This window comes from Ixodes scapularis, unplaced genomic scaffold (assembly GCF_016920785.2).
Source record: "Ixodes scapularis isolate PalLabHiFi unplaced genomic scaffold, ASM1692078v2 PGA_scaffold2__306_contigs__length_199485367, whole genome shotgun sequence".
Taxonomy (NCBI): domain Eukaryota; kingdom Metazoa; phylum Arthropoda; class Arachnida; order Ixodida; family Ixodidae; genus Ixodes; species Ixodes scapularis.
In genome coordinates this window covers 11,373,955-11,390,780 of record NW_024609857.1, presented here as the reverse complement: position 1 = coordinate 11,390,780, position 16,826 = coordinate 11,373,955, and the positions used below count along the sequence as shown (strand labels likewise).

General features: G+C 45.5%; 1 non-coding gene across 1 annotated transcript; it reads left to right on the top strand.

Moving 5' to 3' along the window:
• The first annotated feature begins 278 nt into the window (after nt 1-278).
• LOC115333151 lies at nt 279-7,627 on the top strand. The gene is made up of 4 exons (XR_005714916.2): nt 279-327; nt 2,019-2,187; nt 6,775-6,961; nt 7,542-7,627. It is a non-coding gene; the product is annotated as an uncharacterized LOC115333151 (transcript).
• Nucleotides 7,628-16,826: the final 9,199 nt, after the last annotated feature.

Sequence of the window (16,826 nt, the reverse complement as noted above, 5' to 3'; positions counted from 1 at the left end):
TCTTCTATCCTCCCACTCCCATCAACAAAACCCAGCGCTCCGGCGCTCCTGCCAAATCTGCCCTCATCCCTCCGGAAGAGCATATGTCAGTATCTGAAAATTTGGCCAATTAAAAACCCCTGTCCTAGGCTCAAATAGCAGAGAGCTCCCCAGTGAGTTATCAAATAAGAGTTGTTCTTTACTTTTTCCCCCGTTTAAGCGATCTGCATATCGAGGCTACATCCTCTCCTCCCACATTTTCCTTCCTGTCTCCTTTACTTCCCTTTCCACAGTGGTGCCCTGCCTGCCCTGCCACCCCTGCCACGCTCTGCTTGGCCACTTGAGTCTGTAGGTATTTGATTTGAATTTTAGCTTTCGTGTTCGATTTGTCCATTTTGTGTTCAAGCTCTTCATGTATAAGTACTTGTACACCTTCCCTGCCTACCGGGAGTTTTCCATTCGTTCAGCCTTTGTTCGAATTTGTTTGCTGATAGTTTCCCTAGCCTCAAATGAAGCCCATATCCCTGTACCGTGCTCCCACGCGCTGCCCACGCTTCTCTGTCGGATCTCTAAACTTGACTGCACCTCAGATCTCATGCACAGTATCGCATTACCGAAGCGGTACCATAACTCCTTTCAAAATACCATTCACTTCTTCATACCTTGTACGTCCACAGCTCTCTGTTTCATAATTGCCGAGTTTCTTTTCTCCCTTTTTTAGTGATTCCCTCGTGCTCTTCCAAGTATTTCCTTCCCTCGTTCATCCAAACCCCCAAGTATTTTAAATGTGCCTACAAAGTCTATTATATAAGTTTTGTATTTTCAGGGAGTCCCTTTTGTCCCCAATAAAAACCGTTACCCCAGACTACTCGCGACTGAAATTTAGACCCAGACTGTCACCCTCCCTCCCGCATATTTCCATAAGCTGTTGCATAATATCATGGCTATCTGCTAAGAGTACTATATTGTCCGCATACATAAGTCCTGGTATCAATTGTTTTACTTTTCTCCCTCCCTCCATATAAGTCACATCAAAGGCCAAATTGCTCTGTTCTAATCACTTTTCCATTCCACTCGGGTATATCATAAAGAGCAGGGGTGACAGTAGGCAACCCTGCCTAAGCCCTCTCTTTATTGCTGCTCGTTCGGTAGTTTCTGCTTCCCATGTTAGCCCTCTCTTTATTGCTGCTCGTTTGGTAGTTTCTGCTTCCCATGTTATGATTATTCGTGTATACGTACCTGTTGAAAAACCTTACCAGGTCTGACGGTAACACGGTTTCTGCAACCACGCTACCTATCTGTTGTTTGTGTCGGCTGCAGAAACCGGGCTACCGTCGGAGCGTCCACAAATCCTTGGGATACGAAGCACTGCAACAGGTTCACAGGATGCGCCACGGGACTGGTATATGAAATTCCCATGTCATGCGGATCGTCATACGTCGGCCAGACGGGCAGACATATTATTAATCGCAAGCGCGAACATGCAGCGGCTACACGGACAGCCCCCTCAGGACACTTTGCCTCACGTTGCAGCCACTGCTCCTGTACACCGTCGTATCCCGATCGGATATCTAGGGAGCTGCACGAGGCCTTTGATATAACAGAAAAGGGTATGAATTGTATTAGTGACACATCTGTGTCATTATCAGCAAAAGAGTCAGTTTTTTTGCGAAAGATGTTACGCCGGACGTGGGTGTGACTGTATATTCTGCTATAAATATATAAGAGGTTGGGTTTTTACATAAATCAGTAGGAAATTTCGTATTGTCCTTGTGTAGTTTCGAATCCTTTTTTATTGTCCCTGTGTAATTTCGGCACTTTGTACATGATAATGAACGAACTAGGTGTAGTGTAGCCGATTGCAGAGTAACCAGGGAACGTCGACATGGCAGTACCGTTCTCATCGTCTTCGCCATTTTAATGCAACCGCTTGCTGTTTGTCTTCCTTTCTGTTGTGCTCGGTCACAAGCTCTCAATGTGAAATTTTGTTACTTATATTGTAGAAACAAATACCTAACTACATGGTTCATATCGTGCAGGTCTGGAACGCCGAGCAGAAATGACTCTTTGAAGAGATGAGAAGCACAGGGGGCCCATCGGGTGATGGACGTTGCGACTCTCGGATTTAGCACGAAGTATGGCACATACAGCGTTTACTCCAACACCCTGAACAAGAATGTGCACACAGGGCAAGTACAAGTTGGTGAGGTGAGCAGTTTTATTCTTTAATCTGTGCTATACCAATGTAAGGAAAATCAGCCTTCATGTTAGCTGAAAGTTTAAATTATCACTACTCTTAAGTATTTGTTCATATAGGACCAATGCTGCAGTCCAGGCAGTGATAAAAAATAAAATGATCAAGTTGCCACAGTTAGGAAAAAGAAACAAACACTCAACACTGTCACCAACAGTAACAGAAAACAACTCAAGAAATGGAACACACTAAGTTATTAGACACATTCTAAGAAAAAGAGGTACACATGGAATAAAATGTTGTGGTGAACATGCATAAAGGAACACTATTCCAGCAAGGAGGAATTTTGGAAATAGTGAAGGTTTCTATAAACCCGTCCCGCATCCAATTTACAATGGCATGGCTTATGGCATGGATAAGCGTGAGCGGTAACAACCAAAACTTTCAGCTAAGAAAGGCAGGTTCACAAATTTTCATTTTGTTACAACGGACTGTGATACGACCGGTTACAGCTGCTTGCAACGAGTTACAGGTACAGGTTGCTACGGTAACCAATGTCCGTGCATACGGTGGAAGAATAGACGCGGTTTGTCGGAAAGAAGTGCTCCACGGCAGCAAACTTATGCTCGCGCTTTGCGCATCTCCCGGCAGGTGGCATTGACAGTTGCAGTTCTTTGCGCACTTCTCTCGGCACAAGGGGCTTCGTATACGTGCTGGCGTATCAGAGCTCCAACATTAACATACCCCAAATGCGCATGTTACACAAGTATAATTGCTTGGTTTTGTTTTGGGGGGCCCATTTCAAAACTTTCTCACAATTAACCAAATTACTTTTTTTTTCCTTTTGCCTTAATTGAATGTGCTACATGAGAAGCACTATTCACCGAAACCAGTGGTTCACTTGCACTCAACTCTTGTGCAAAGGCGAGATATTGGAGCCTTTTTTATGCAATACCACATGTGGCAAGAAGTCTATTATTAGCGTCTGGTAATTTGTGATGTGGAAACTTCAAATATACCTGTCCGTGCTGGCGGCTGCCGAAAAACTGGGCGCACCTCGATAGCTTTTTGCCCACTCCTTTGCAAGAGTCGGACACAAGTTTTGCTTTAAATTATGCAAAGCATTGTAGGTTTTGTGCATCTATTTTTGCATTCGTTTTGTTTATTTTGTAATTCTGGTGTATAATTCGTAGGTAACCCTTGAGAGGGCTAATATGAGAGTGTGGACCATAGGTTATTGATTCCCGATATCTACATCTTGAACAGATAACTTGTGGTACTTATTATATAATTTATTTCAAACATAAAAACCCTGATCGGGACATTTACACTGTATGCCATCGTCCAGGTTTTAGAAACAAGATTAGGCTTCAAATGCCTCGCAGACCTAGTCCGACACATGTAGGACACAACCCGATTGGAATAGCATTTTGTCGCATAGGAACAGCCGTTCCTATCTTTAGGCACAAAAAACAGCGAAAACTTTTCGTGGCAGAACCTGTACACTGCTGTTGAGCACCGGGGTACAAAACACTTCTTCCCTGTTACCAAACCTAACGAAGAATCATCCCGAAAGGAACTCGGCACATATGCTCATCTTGGCAGCAAAACACGGCACAGAAGATAGTTTTGTGGCCCCCGACCCATGCTTCCGGTGCAACAAACGCTCCTCACAGCCTAGGGGTGTGAACATGCCAATAGTAAACAGCCCGGTCCAGACAGACCCGCTGTCACTTTGCCCCCCCCCCCCCCCCCCCCCCGCCCGCAGTCCGCTGTCCATTTTCGACGGTCGATCTAGCACACTGCCCGCTCGACGCTAATTTTTACGAATTCGCTCAAGCCCGTTTTGTCGGGGTTGACGAGAACCATGCTTTGAAAGAAAGTGGTCTTGAAGACAATAAAGTGGAATCTCTTTGCCCATAATGCAGATGCGCTCGCACTCATGTGCGCGGATAGTGTTTCCATCCGAAGGTGTGCCTTTGTGCATTTGTGCTTGTGAAAGAAGCTTTTGCTACACAATGGCGGCACCACCAGCAACAAAAATGACCATTGTGTCGCTCGACGATACACACGCTTCTAAAAGCCTCCTGCCCGTAAACACACCATCTTTAAAAAAAAAAAAAAAAAAAAGAAAGGGGAAAAAAGAAGCAAAAAAAAAAAAAAAACTCTTTTTAGCACAACCCTTTTTCTTTTTTCTTTTTTTGCTTCTCTTGTTTTGAACAGTTTTGCAAGGCATTCATGCAATACCAGGCCTGCCTTGTAGGCACAAATGCAAAGGCCAGCCCAGCCTGTGCCTTTCAAATTGCAGTTCTGAAGTCCGAGCCCGGTCTGCGAGCTGGGCCGGCGGACTTTTCCGCATGGCCCTTCAACGCTGCCAGCCCGTACGGACCCGAGAACTGCTGCGCCATCTCATGGTGCGTGAAGGACATGCGAGCACACCTTCGCCAGGCTCGCTCCGTTGCGAGCCCATGTAATTGAGACACCTGCTCTATCCTTCCACTCTGCCTGCGCATCGTGCCAAAAGGAACCAAAACGAGCCTACCGTGTTACGCACTTTCATGACAAGATGGGCAATGCTAAAGCTGTGGATATACTCTGTGTGCTGGGGCTTTCACTAGTACTTTTTGTCTTCTGACCTTTGTGAACGCTTTTAGAGAACCAGTGTCTACAATAACGAGACGAAAATGCAGCTATCAACCCAGCTCCCAAACCTTTTAATGGGACAGAACTTTGTGGGTTTAGAGCAGTCCCCGGAAAATGTTGATATAACAAGGTGTCAATGTTAATGAGACATAGCTGTCTACCAAAATGTTACGAATGATGCATTCTTGTGTAATGGGGCAGTTGATACGATCGACTCACCGTTTTTCTAAACCTAAATAGGTTGCATTTTACAGAAACTTGTAGTGTACCGACTGATGTCACCACCTTACTTGCACCCTTACGTTTTGTTCTGATATCAACAGTCTGCGTGTTTTTTGGGTGGTTTGTTGTTTATTACAAGAAGAGATTGCAGCGACGAGCAGCCGGCATAGTCTTCCCAACGATGAAATCATAAAGACCTAGACATTCCTTTTTAAAAACAACGACGATGGGAAGCCTCGTGATGATAGCGACTTTTTGGAGAATTCTGCCAACAAGAAAATAGACTTCGAAAGGACTTGCAAGTCAGAGTTACCGAAAGATAGTACTCATAACTGTAACGCGTCATCGTCGGAAGAGTCACTAGACGAGGAATGAGCCAAGTGGTCTAGGTTGTAATAAACACATTTCCTTATTTTGTTTTCTTTTCATTTATGCTTGCTGAAAAGCATGTTATAGAAGCAAAAGATTTGTGCAAAGAGTAGCTCAGTTCTAGGTGGTATAGCTTGTCGTACGGAGGGCCCAGCCGTGCACGCTGCATGCGGTAACAAATGGGTTAAAAAAAGGGCAACTACGATCAATATATTTTAATTTGGGATTACAAATGTTTTCAGCTAAGGCGGTGTCCCTACATTACAAGGTATATTATTTTTTTTATTTTCTTTTTCAATATTGCGTGGAGTTTTATAAATATCACGGCTCAAAGTTTGGTTTCGGGCGTCTACAGCAAAACCGAAACTATCTGCTAGAAAAATGGCAACACTGATCAGTGTTCGATTGGAGAGTGAAACTGGAATGGAACATCATGTGGAATAGAGAGCGAAACTATGGAACGCCAGGTTTTGAGGTGCAAGAAGCTTAAACCTGCCCTCCCTGAGGGGAGAACAGACGTAGAGGAGGCCCTGGGTTTGGGTGGAGAAGATGGAAAGGTGGATTATAAAAGGCTTGAGGTAAGGAAAAGGAGGTTAGAGCATTGGTGGAAGGAGACTAGGGAAAACTGAAATTGGTAAAAGCAACTAGCACAACTGGAGACAGGGGGGACAGAGGAAAATTGGGACTCCCTCCCGCGTGACTCCGGCCCAAAGTCTCAACCCTGTGTTTCAGTGGGTCTGGGTTTTGGAAAGAGCCCCAACAGGGTTGACCAGAGGAAGATTGGCGACTCCCTCGCCAGAGAGAGAAGGCGGGGGTGCGTTTTCCTTTTTTCTTTTTATTTTGTATTTGCCCGATCTCCCAAAGGTCAGCCTGGTGGTTCATTCTTCCGGCCCGGTGATAGTTGCAGGGATGTAGAGAGAAAAAAATTGGGTACTTAAGGGGGGGAGGAAAGCATTTTCTCAGGCTAGGTGGCGCAAGCTATTGCCAGTTACAGCCAATATCATTCATCCATCCATCCAGTTGCGACGTGACGTCACAAAGGTGCTGCAGTATGCCGTACAACCTGCACAACCAATCGACTGCAGCTCCACCGCGATTTGCTGTCACAAGGGTGCTGCACCAGTGTTCCTTGACTAAAAGCTAACCCGCTTGCTGCCTGCTAAAGAGCAGCTGGTCGCATCTTTAAAATCAGTTTTAGTGGAGAACGCGGCTTGACTTCGACGTAATATTTCCGCTGATATCATATTTCGTGCTACCAAAGCGATACCAGTCATTTATTTTGGTTTCGTTTTCAACTGGGGTGCACATTAGGAGAGGTCCTTGCCACTTGTGTTCAGCTCTTTTGCTTTTTTTGCTTTCTTTACTAGAATGACGCAGTGCAGACAAGCTCGCACATGGAGAAGGTTGGCTTCGCAAGAGGCTTCACTTACCTGTAAGTAAACAACATAGATGTGTTATCATTCACCACAGATCGGCATGTGTCCATCATGAAAGGGATGGCATCTAATCACCCAGATGTCAACCACTACTTCAATGTGTGGCACTTCGCAAAGGGTATGAGATAGCAGAGCTCTGAACACCTGCAGCTACCACAGAAAATAAAACTGGTGGATGCTGGTATATAATAAACTTTGTTGCTAGCACATCAGATGTGGATAATTGGGGTGTTGCAGTTGAGGGCTGGATGGTATCTTCGTAAAACTGATATCATAAGATGTGTCTTCTTGGGGAAAGCCTGTATGTGCAATTGAGTGTGAACCAAAAGTGCCTGTCAAGTTTAAAATGTATAAAAAAATGTTCTACATAGCAGGTTGGATAAAGAAGCAGGGGGGGCTGTTAGAGTTACCAATATTCAGGGAAATACTATTTTCAAAAAGAAAAATTTGGTAGGGCCTTACAAGCATGGCATTTACTTTACCCTCGTGCAGGGAAAAGCTCACCAGTCAGATACTACTTGGAGTTCTAATTACATTTCTCATTGTTTCAGTCTACCCTGTTGTATTCTGGATGTTGCCTCTTGCATAATATCTTATTGTCCTTGCTCGAAAGCATAAAAAGGCACATAAGAATACAACTCCTTAGTTCCAAACAGACAAAATTTATAGCGTTTCTTCAATATGTCCATCCATTACAGGCATCACAAACAAGCAGCGAGCAAACGCCGCCCTCAAAACAAAGATCTAAAAAAAGGATACAAAAAGTGACGAATGATTTGTACTGATGATTGGGAATGGTAATGGTCAAGTGGTGGTTGATTCGTGGAAGACAATCGTGTGCCACATATTCAGCATTCATGATGAGCACGAGGTCTCCCTCTCAAGATGTGTGCATGGACTGTTACACAAGTCGTGGCTCAACGCAGGTGGGTTCTTTCTAGAAACTGTTCAGAAGCTGAGATGACAACTAACAGATGTCGTTTTTCTTTTCTTGGTGAATATACGAAAGACTCAACAGCGTATCAGGCTTTCCTGAAGGTTCCAGTCGCCCCACTGCTGCTTCGAGACATAAGGCAGCTTTTGCCTTCCTTTCAAATGTACAGCTTGGAGGCATTTCACAGTGTGCTGATCGGATTCTCACAGAAGTCTGTCATAATCACGTGCTACTGGATGCGTGCCCGGTATGCTACACCACATTGCTCATCTAAGCACTGATCTGACTGTCTATAAATCTTCCAGAACCTTACTGGATGTGCTCCATTTTAATGCAAATGCAGAACACCTGCTGACCACAATCAAGAACAACCAGGACAGGTATAAGGTGAAAGCTTCGACATCAAGGAAGGGACCACCTGACGGCATTCCAAATGGGAGAAGGGACGAAATTCGGTAAACGTGCACAGAATCTCGCTTTCACTCATTGTGTCACCAACAGAGGTCGGCATTTTAGGTCGCCCTCACTCACCCTCACCCTCACAGCCACACTCACCTAAGCCCCTCATTCACCCTCACCCTCACAGCTACACTCACCTTCAGCCCCTCACTCACCCTCACAGTCACACTCACCTTCAGCCCTTCACTCACCCTCACTGAACCTCATTGCCCTCACGCTCTCACCGCCCTCACGCCCCTCACGCCCCTCACGGCCCTCACGTCCCTCACGGCCCTCACCGCCCTCACGGTCCTCACGGTCCTCACCGCCCTCACGGCCCTCACGCACTCATAGCCCTCACGCCCCTCACGGCCCTCACGCCACTCACCGCCCTCACATCACTCACCGCCCTCACGCCACTCACCGCACTCACGCCCCTCACCGCCCTTGCGGCCCTCACACCCCTCACGCCCCTCACGCACTGATGGCCCTCACGCCACTCAGGCCAGCTTCAGATGGGGCAATTTTGCCCAGAAACTTTACGTCGCAACACCAGCAACACAGGCCGCCCGCGATCACACGCAGCAACCAATTACTGCAATTTGCCATCGTCATCATAAAAATTTTATTTTTCTTGCACTATTCAGACATAATTACGCGTTATAAACGTGTTTTGATGCATTTAAACCTCGTTAAGAATACTAATGCACCTTTCTGAAACAGTTTATTTCCAAAAAAAACGATCGATTTCAAACCAGAACCAAGTCTTTCGGTGTCATCATCACCGGCACGATGTATCACGTGAAAATTTTGCGTCCCTGATTGGATGCAGCCGCTTCAAACGTATTCGAATTGCTCCGAGTTGCTTGCTTATTTCGAGCCGGACCCAATCTCAGCAATTCGTGTCGATCTAGGGAAAGCTAGAGAACAATCCGCCATAAACACCAAAATTGCTGAGAAAGATGCTCGATCTGAAGGAGGCCTCACGCACTCACTGCCGTCACGGCCCTCACGGCCCTCACGCCTCTCATGCCACTCACTGCCCTCGCGCACTCATGGCCCTCACACCCCTCAAGCACTCACCGCCCTCACACCACTCACGCACTCATGACCCTCACGCCACTCACCGCCCTCACGCCCCTCACGCACTCATGGCCCTCACGGCCCTCACCGCCCTCACCGCCCTCACCGCCCTCACCGCCCTCACCGCCCTCACCGCCCTCACGGCCCTCACCGCCCTCACAGCCCTCACCGCCCTCACGGCCCTCACGGCCCCCACCGCCTTCGCGGCCCTCACCGCCCTTATGGCCCTCACCGCCCTCACGGCCCTCACTCACCCTCACACTCATGAATTTTCTTGGTTCAGAAAGTCACTCACCCTCACCTCACCTGTGAAGATGAGGGTGAGTGAGGGTGAGTGAGGGCCCTCATGAGTGAGGTTTGCCGAGGTATGGTCACCAATACCACTGAAATCTTCTCTTTGCAGAGTATGTCAGTACATTGATGACCAACGTGCTGGAACGTCCCGAGCTTCTGCCGTCTTTCAGGGAGGCCGCTTCCTAGTTGTCAACTCCTCGCCCTTCTCCACCCATGATTGCCAGGGTGCAACCTAGACCTTCCGAGGTAGACTTGGTAGCTGTCTACAAATCTCGGATTGGGAAAACTAGGCACCATCAATTATTCAACTCTCTCTGACCCAAACGTTACTAGATCGGCTCAGTTGACAAGCTGCGCATTAGCCGTCGTCGCAGCCTGTCCGATCCTCAAGGCTGGCCAAGCTTTGGGCAAGCTTGGGACGCTGGTTTTTCATTGCAAAATCAGGTGGTTGATGGCACGTCAATGGCCCTTGCGCACTTCTTTTTCAGAAATTGGCTCTGCAAGTAGATTTTGCTGTGGCCACATGATTGTAAATATGCACGCTTACGATTTCTTCAATATTTAGACGGTATGTGGAATGGATGGGACCGTTGGTGCCTAGCTTTGGGTCGAGCATCCGAGCGCGATTTTCTGCTCATGAAATATTAAAGTAAAATGCTATCTACCTCATAGCTGATGTCTCTCATATTCGTCTATGACCAGCATCCACAATTAGGAGCTAGCATGCACTCTCAGCACCGTATCCAGTTCTCGATAAACGCCCTCACTTATTTGTCACAAGAAAACATTTTTGCCTCTTATTTGTTGCAACAACAAATCTTTGGCAAGGCTAAAATTGTAGATAAACACTGTGCAATGTTTATTTCTTTTTTTCCACGAAAAAATAGCACCCAGAATGCAAAATACCAAGACTAAAAATACCTGTAGTTGACAATCACAGGAGCCAGACTTTCTTATTTGCTACTGCCAACTTCTCCGTCATCTCTGACTTTCGATTGGGTCTCGCGTAGAAGTGCATACGCATTTCTATAAAGAAGCTGAGTAGCTGGGCAGTGAAGTTTTCACAGTGGTCTTTGCACTCCAGCCCAACCCCAGCCGTCCCATGTAGCATTCTCAGGGGCTCAGTGAAGTAGCTAAAAATGTCTTTATTTTGGCTTGAAATAGATCACAGAAGCGTTATGAAATCAATAAAACAACAATATTATCAATTTATTTTAAGCACAACTGCAACGTTAAGAAAAGCAAATTTAAATTAATGCACTATATGCACATGAACAAGCATGTGGTATCAGGCACTGGAGCTTGCTTAGGAATGCACAAATGAAGCAGGGACCCCGGAACCGGGGGGCAACGGAGGCTTGAGTACCCACTGACATTTTCCAGGAATGCTGGACAGTATGCTGAGCCCCCGTGCGTTTGGCTCCACACCAACTGAACAATGCCAGCACACCTGCCCCTCCCCCCTTCCCTCCGTGTTCCCGTTGTTGCTCAGCTCCATGTGGCTGTTTTTGTTACGGCTGGTTATTCACCAAATCGCGGTTAAACCCTCACCCGCGAAATTACAAAAAGAAATTACAAAGTAAAGCGAAGTGTCAGTAAACCGCAAACAACGCAACACCTTTTTAAAAAAAAAAAAAAAAAAAAAAAAGCCGGCGCTTGCGGTTTGCATAGCAGTCGGGGTGACCTCTTATCTTCCCGTCCTCGGTCATTTTCCTGGGGCTCTCCCATACGGCACTCGCGGCTTGGCCATGCGGGGGAACGCGGCAGCGCATTGTTTTTGTCCGCCCACCCAGCCGTCTTCGTTTTGCTTATATTTTGAGCAATGACGTTTCCCAAAAAACCTAAAAAGATTCTTCTAGCATTTGTTTTTTTGTTGTTGTTGTTTTGGCGGTTTGAGTAACCACGAGGGTCGTGTAATTGCTTCCGTGGGGAGAGCCGAAGCGCGAGGCAAGGAGATGGTCTGCGCGAGACGAAAGCCTTTCTTGAACGAGGCACTGCCTACGGATGTAGCAAGCTGAATGAATAAAGTATCCCAACTCCCAAGGAAAGGGGAGGCCTTAGCAGGCGACAGTTTTTTTCAAGGGAGAGATCGCACTGCAGTCTGTGTTGAAGTGGTCGTCGAAGACATTAAAGAATCGCGGCATTTGCGCCTGTATTTCGATCTGTGTCTGGTTTTCGACACACCATTTGGTTCTTGGCGAGCCAGCCTGCTATGTTCAAGCGGGTACCCTATTATGCACTCGGGCGGCTTTCCAGTCTTGGGCAGCAACTAGTTTCTAGTAACCCGTCACCAGAAACTAGTTACTTCTTTCAGTAACTGTAACTCGTTACTGCTTAGTGAAAATGACTTGTAACTGTAACAGGGTTACCATTTCTCGAACGTAACTGTAAAGAGTAACGTCAGTACAGTTACTTCTCAGATTTATGTGCAAAAATATTGCAAACACGACCGCCAAATCGTCTCGCAACTCGTGAGGGAGTCCGAAGTCCTGATACGGGAAGGGCAAAGCAAAAACTGCTGCAGAAACCGTCTGGAGCTCGAGAGAATAATAAAAAGAAACTAAATTTTGGGGTGACCCTGCTTCGCTAAGTGGTTTCGCCAACTGGGATGATGGGGACGTTTGTGTACGAACCCGACACGCAGATCTAACAAAGCGCGGCATCTCTAAAGTGTTTCTCTTTTCGTCCGGTGGAGGAAGCAAATGCTTTTCGCGGTGGACAGTTCTTGGTGATTGTCGCCCCAAATGCCCGCAGGCACCGATTTTCTGAACCTCGTATTTTGCCGCCAAGCATACGGTTCCTTCCCCTCTAATTTGAATCGTCCAACTCCCAGATGCACTGTACGTTGCGGGGTCTCAATTTTAATCTCACTAGGAACAAAAAGCAAATTAAAGTTAAGACAGGCAACTGACCAAATAATGGGGGGGGGGGGGGGGGGGGGGGAGCTACTTAACACTTGGAAACTAAGCAGAATGAGATTACTATATAATGGCAAAGGGAAAATCCACAGGGTCTCTTACGTTATCCCTAACACGACTTGAAGGCGAAAGCCGAAACGGTCGATCCCGGTGCCGAAGACAGCACGCTCTCTACACCGTGTTTCCCCCTCCGCTAAGCCTCCGCAACAAAGAAACCGCCACTGCGCCTGCGTGCCGATGGCCTTTGTTGTAGAGTTCCGGGTAGCGGAGGAGTAAACGCGGTCTACTATAACTCCCTAATCTCACGACATGTCGCACGCCCGCTCTTCATTGCTGCCCGAGCGAGAGTGTCCTCAGTGTCCTCTCCCGCTGGGTTTTTGCCGCGCGCGCGCCTCTGCCGATTCTGGCACGAGTAACGCCATCTCGTGATCCAGTGACGAACCGTGGCTTTTGGTACGTTTCGTGTCGACGACGTTTTGGTACCTTTCGTGTCTTCGACGTGTTTTCGCTCAAGGACTTTGAAGGTGGACTGAACGATGATACATAGGGCTTTCGCCTCATGTCTCATCGTTGCAGGTAGTAAAAAGCAGAATGGAAGAATGTACAGAAAACATTCTAGGAGAGCTACAGAACGGGTTCCGAAGATAGAAGATTAATGATAACTTATTCAACATCACTAAATATATTGGCGGCGTGCGCGAACTACAGAGGGCGCTTATCTAGCTATCATCATCATCGTTTTAGACGTCACGGGTAGGACGGACTGGGTCAAATCCCGCAGATTTTGGATCCCTCGGCTCGTCAGCTCACTTCATGCGGGTGACGCGCGGCAAAGTCTGTTTCACGCGTTGTGTTTATTTAGTGAAGTGATATTTGTAGTGGGACATTTTATTAAAGCTTGAAAGCGTGGCACGCGTAGTCGTGCTAACAACGCACGACTACGCCCAGCGCAAATAGTAAGGCGCTGGGATGGTGGTGTGTTGTTCTCTACTACAGTATTCAAAAAGCTGGATGATGAAAATAGAATATCCAGTGCTTTACCTATTTACTGCGGCGAATAGGGTGTATTTTTATTATGATTCGGACAAAATAAAACTCAGAAAGGAATGTCTCACCAAATTGAAAATAGGAAAGCAAAATTTGAGAACCACTCGCGTGTGTAGTAAACACTTTAGTGTAAGCGTGTCCTTGTATATAAATATCTGATATTCACCCGGTTGACGCGAAACGTGCGAGCCCCCTTCGCGATCCCCGTCTTAAATCTTATTAAGTCGGTGGCACTTCAGCGTCCCTAAAGATGATGCATACAGCTGACATGAATCACTACCGTTCGTATGTTTAATTCTGCGGACCCAAATGGCGCATAATGCGTGACGCGCTTTTCAGCGTGCGGTTTTAAATAGGGATGTCGCGAACCAGCCTAGGTGCGATATCGAAAGGTTTCGAAGCGAACTGAGGTTCGAATTCGAAAAATATCGATATTTTCGTACCGACCAAGGTTCGAATTTGAAAAAATTCGCAACTTTCGATCACAGTGGAGTTTCGAATTCGAAAAGTTCGAAGCTTTCATGGTTTATAAAACTTCGGGTTCGAATGTATGAATAATTTTTTACTTGAGGTTCGATAGATCGAAGTTTTGGAACTTTCCTACCTTGAAATTCGAGATATTCGAAAATTTCGAATTTCCGCGAATCTGAAAATCGAAAATTTCGAAGATTTTCGAATTTTTTTGGATATAAAATTCGAAATATTCTGACGCTTTGCATTTGTATAAATATAAAGTTCGAAAATTCGAATATTTCGACCTTCTTTCTGCATAAAGTTCTAAAATTTCAAAGGTTTCGATTCTCTTTTAACGCTAAACTAAAAAAAGAAAAAAAAAATTCTCGAAGATTTCGAATTTCTTTTAGGTCCAAGTTTTCAAAGTTCGAAGTCCGGTGTTCATGTTCCTCCACAGTTTCAGTTTCAAATAATGTTTTCACGACTCACTGTTTTTCATGAAATCAGGTTTAGAAAAGCTAGGGTGTGATATTTAGACTCCGCGAAGTTCGGCCAGGCAATTAAATGAGACGACGAGTGTCCCGGATGTGCTGGAATATTTGCTAGTGCAGATGCAGAGTGACGTGTGACAATAGATCAGTAATTGCGACCGCCAGCCCCGCGGGGGGGGGGGGGGGGGGGGGGGGGGGGGTTTAGCGTGCATCACACAATAGTGATCACACAAACGCACTGTTTTACGATACTCATCCAGTTCAAAAATCTAGGGGCGGGCAGGAGGTTGAAGCTCAGAAAAACCTTGAAGCGACGTGGCAAACTACCTCCCTACCCCTTGCACGCTGGTAGTAATCCGATCGAACACCGCCCGAGTGACGCTGACATATAGTAAATTAAGTTTGTAATTGTCCTGGAGGTTTATTTTCCGGGACGGAGGAAACGCCTCGCAAAAAGCACAGAAGCCGACACAACTCGAGGTCGAGGAGCGTTCTACCATACAAGTGGCGTCGGAAGAAGAAAAACGGGAGGGGGGGGGGGGGGGGAAGGAAGGGGGGCTGCAGCCCCTTTTCCCCCTTCCAGATATTCCGGTCTGTTAAAGAAAACAATACGGGGAAAGAGGGCGTGGTTGAGGTTATTTTAATCTGAAATTATTTATGCATATAAGTTATTTTTATTTGTTTATATGCATATAAGTTATAAATTATTTATGCATATACGACAGCTACTGTCGCTCTTCACTGCATAAAAGATCGAGTAGATGGTCATTCTTGAAAACTCGTTGTCAGAAGGCACTACTTGTCACATGTTTAGTGGTTCGGAAGTTCACAGCTGTCTTTTCGACCTGAATAACTTTGCCATTAATAAAAAAAAAAAAAAAATAAAAAAAAAAATAAACATAACAGTAAATGCGGGGATAAAAAGCTGGAGAAAAAAAAAAACTATCAAGAATTCGCCGGAAGTGTTGTATTCCTGCATATTCAGAAGCTCAGAACTTCGAAACAAGTTTCTCCTACCGAAATGTGTGCAGGCTAAAAGAAACACGTCCCAAGAACGTGAAGCGAAAAAACAAATGTTTATTTTTTAATGACGTGCTGAACTTGAAGAATATTATATATCTTCTCCCATGAGTTAATTTATTCCTGAACGTGAAAAAACAATACATTTTGTATTCTGCAGATGGCAATGATATGTACTGTCTGTAGTGTTAATTTAAATCCAATACCTCAAACAACTTAGACCAAAACAAAATACCAAATTTAGTGCATAATTACCCGTAGATACATGTTTGGACATTTCTTCGAAACTTATCTTAAATAACAATAATCACATCTTAAGACCACTCTTACTTAGGCTATACATAGATCATTCTTAAAAAGTTTAACATCTCTACCATAAATAGCTTCGGCTATAGCGCGCTTCAAATATGGCACAAACGACAATCGTAAAAAACTGTCGTCCTTCCTCGCCCCTTCGGTAATTTATTTCTTTAAAACTAAGCCTGCTAGAACAGTGAAATAAACGGCATTGTCTTTCGTAAGGAACGCAGCACCGCGTGTAAAAATTCGAGAAAAAAAGAATTACGAATGTACCTCACCATTTGAATTCAAATGAAACCGTCCGCCGGTTTACCCTAAAAGTTCGAAGTTAATCGAACTTTTGACATGTCAGGATTCGAAACTTCGATTTTTCTTGATAAATAAGTTCGAAAATTATCGAATTCCTTAGCGTAGAAAATCGAAAGTTCGAAAAGCTTCGAATTTTTTAGTGCAAGAAGTTCGAAAGTGCTTAAGTCATCGAATTTTTTGGTATATCAAGTTCGAAAATTCGACAAGCATCGAATTTTGCAGCGTAATAAGTTCGAAAAGGATCGAATTTTTTAGCGTCATAAGTTCGACGGTTCGAAACGCGTCGAACTTAGTTGAACATATTCGACTTCCGTCGAATTTTACAATATAGAAAGTTCGGAAATTCGAAATCTTTCGAACCGCTTGAATCGATAGTCGAAACTTCGGTTCGAAAAAAGTTCGCGGCATCCCTAGTTTTAAATTTGTAAACTGTTCTTGGTAAAAATTTTGATAGAGCAAATTAATCATTTGCCTGAATTTGCCGCGCCATTTCCGACAATTTAAGAATTTATGAAAATGACTGCTTTTCTTTCGAGCAGTCGCGATGTGATGAACTTCTTTGCCACGTATTCGATGCGAAAGGAGTTAAGCGTCAGCAACTGTCGAGTCACACTTGAGTAGAAGAGTCGGTATAGGCAAGCTCAATGTGGCTAAAAGAAGTGTGCGGCGCTTTGCGACACAACTGTGCGCGCGTGC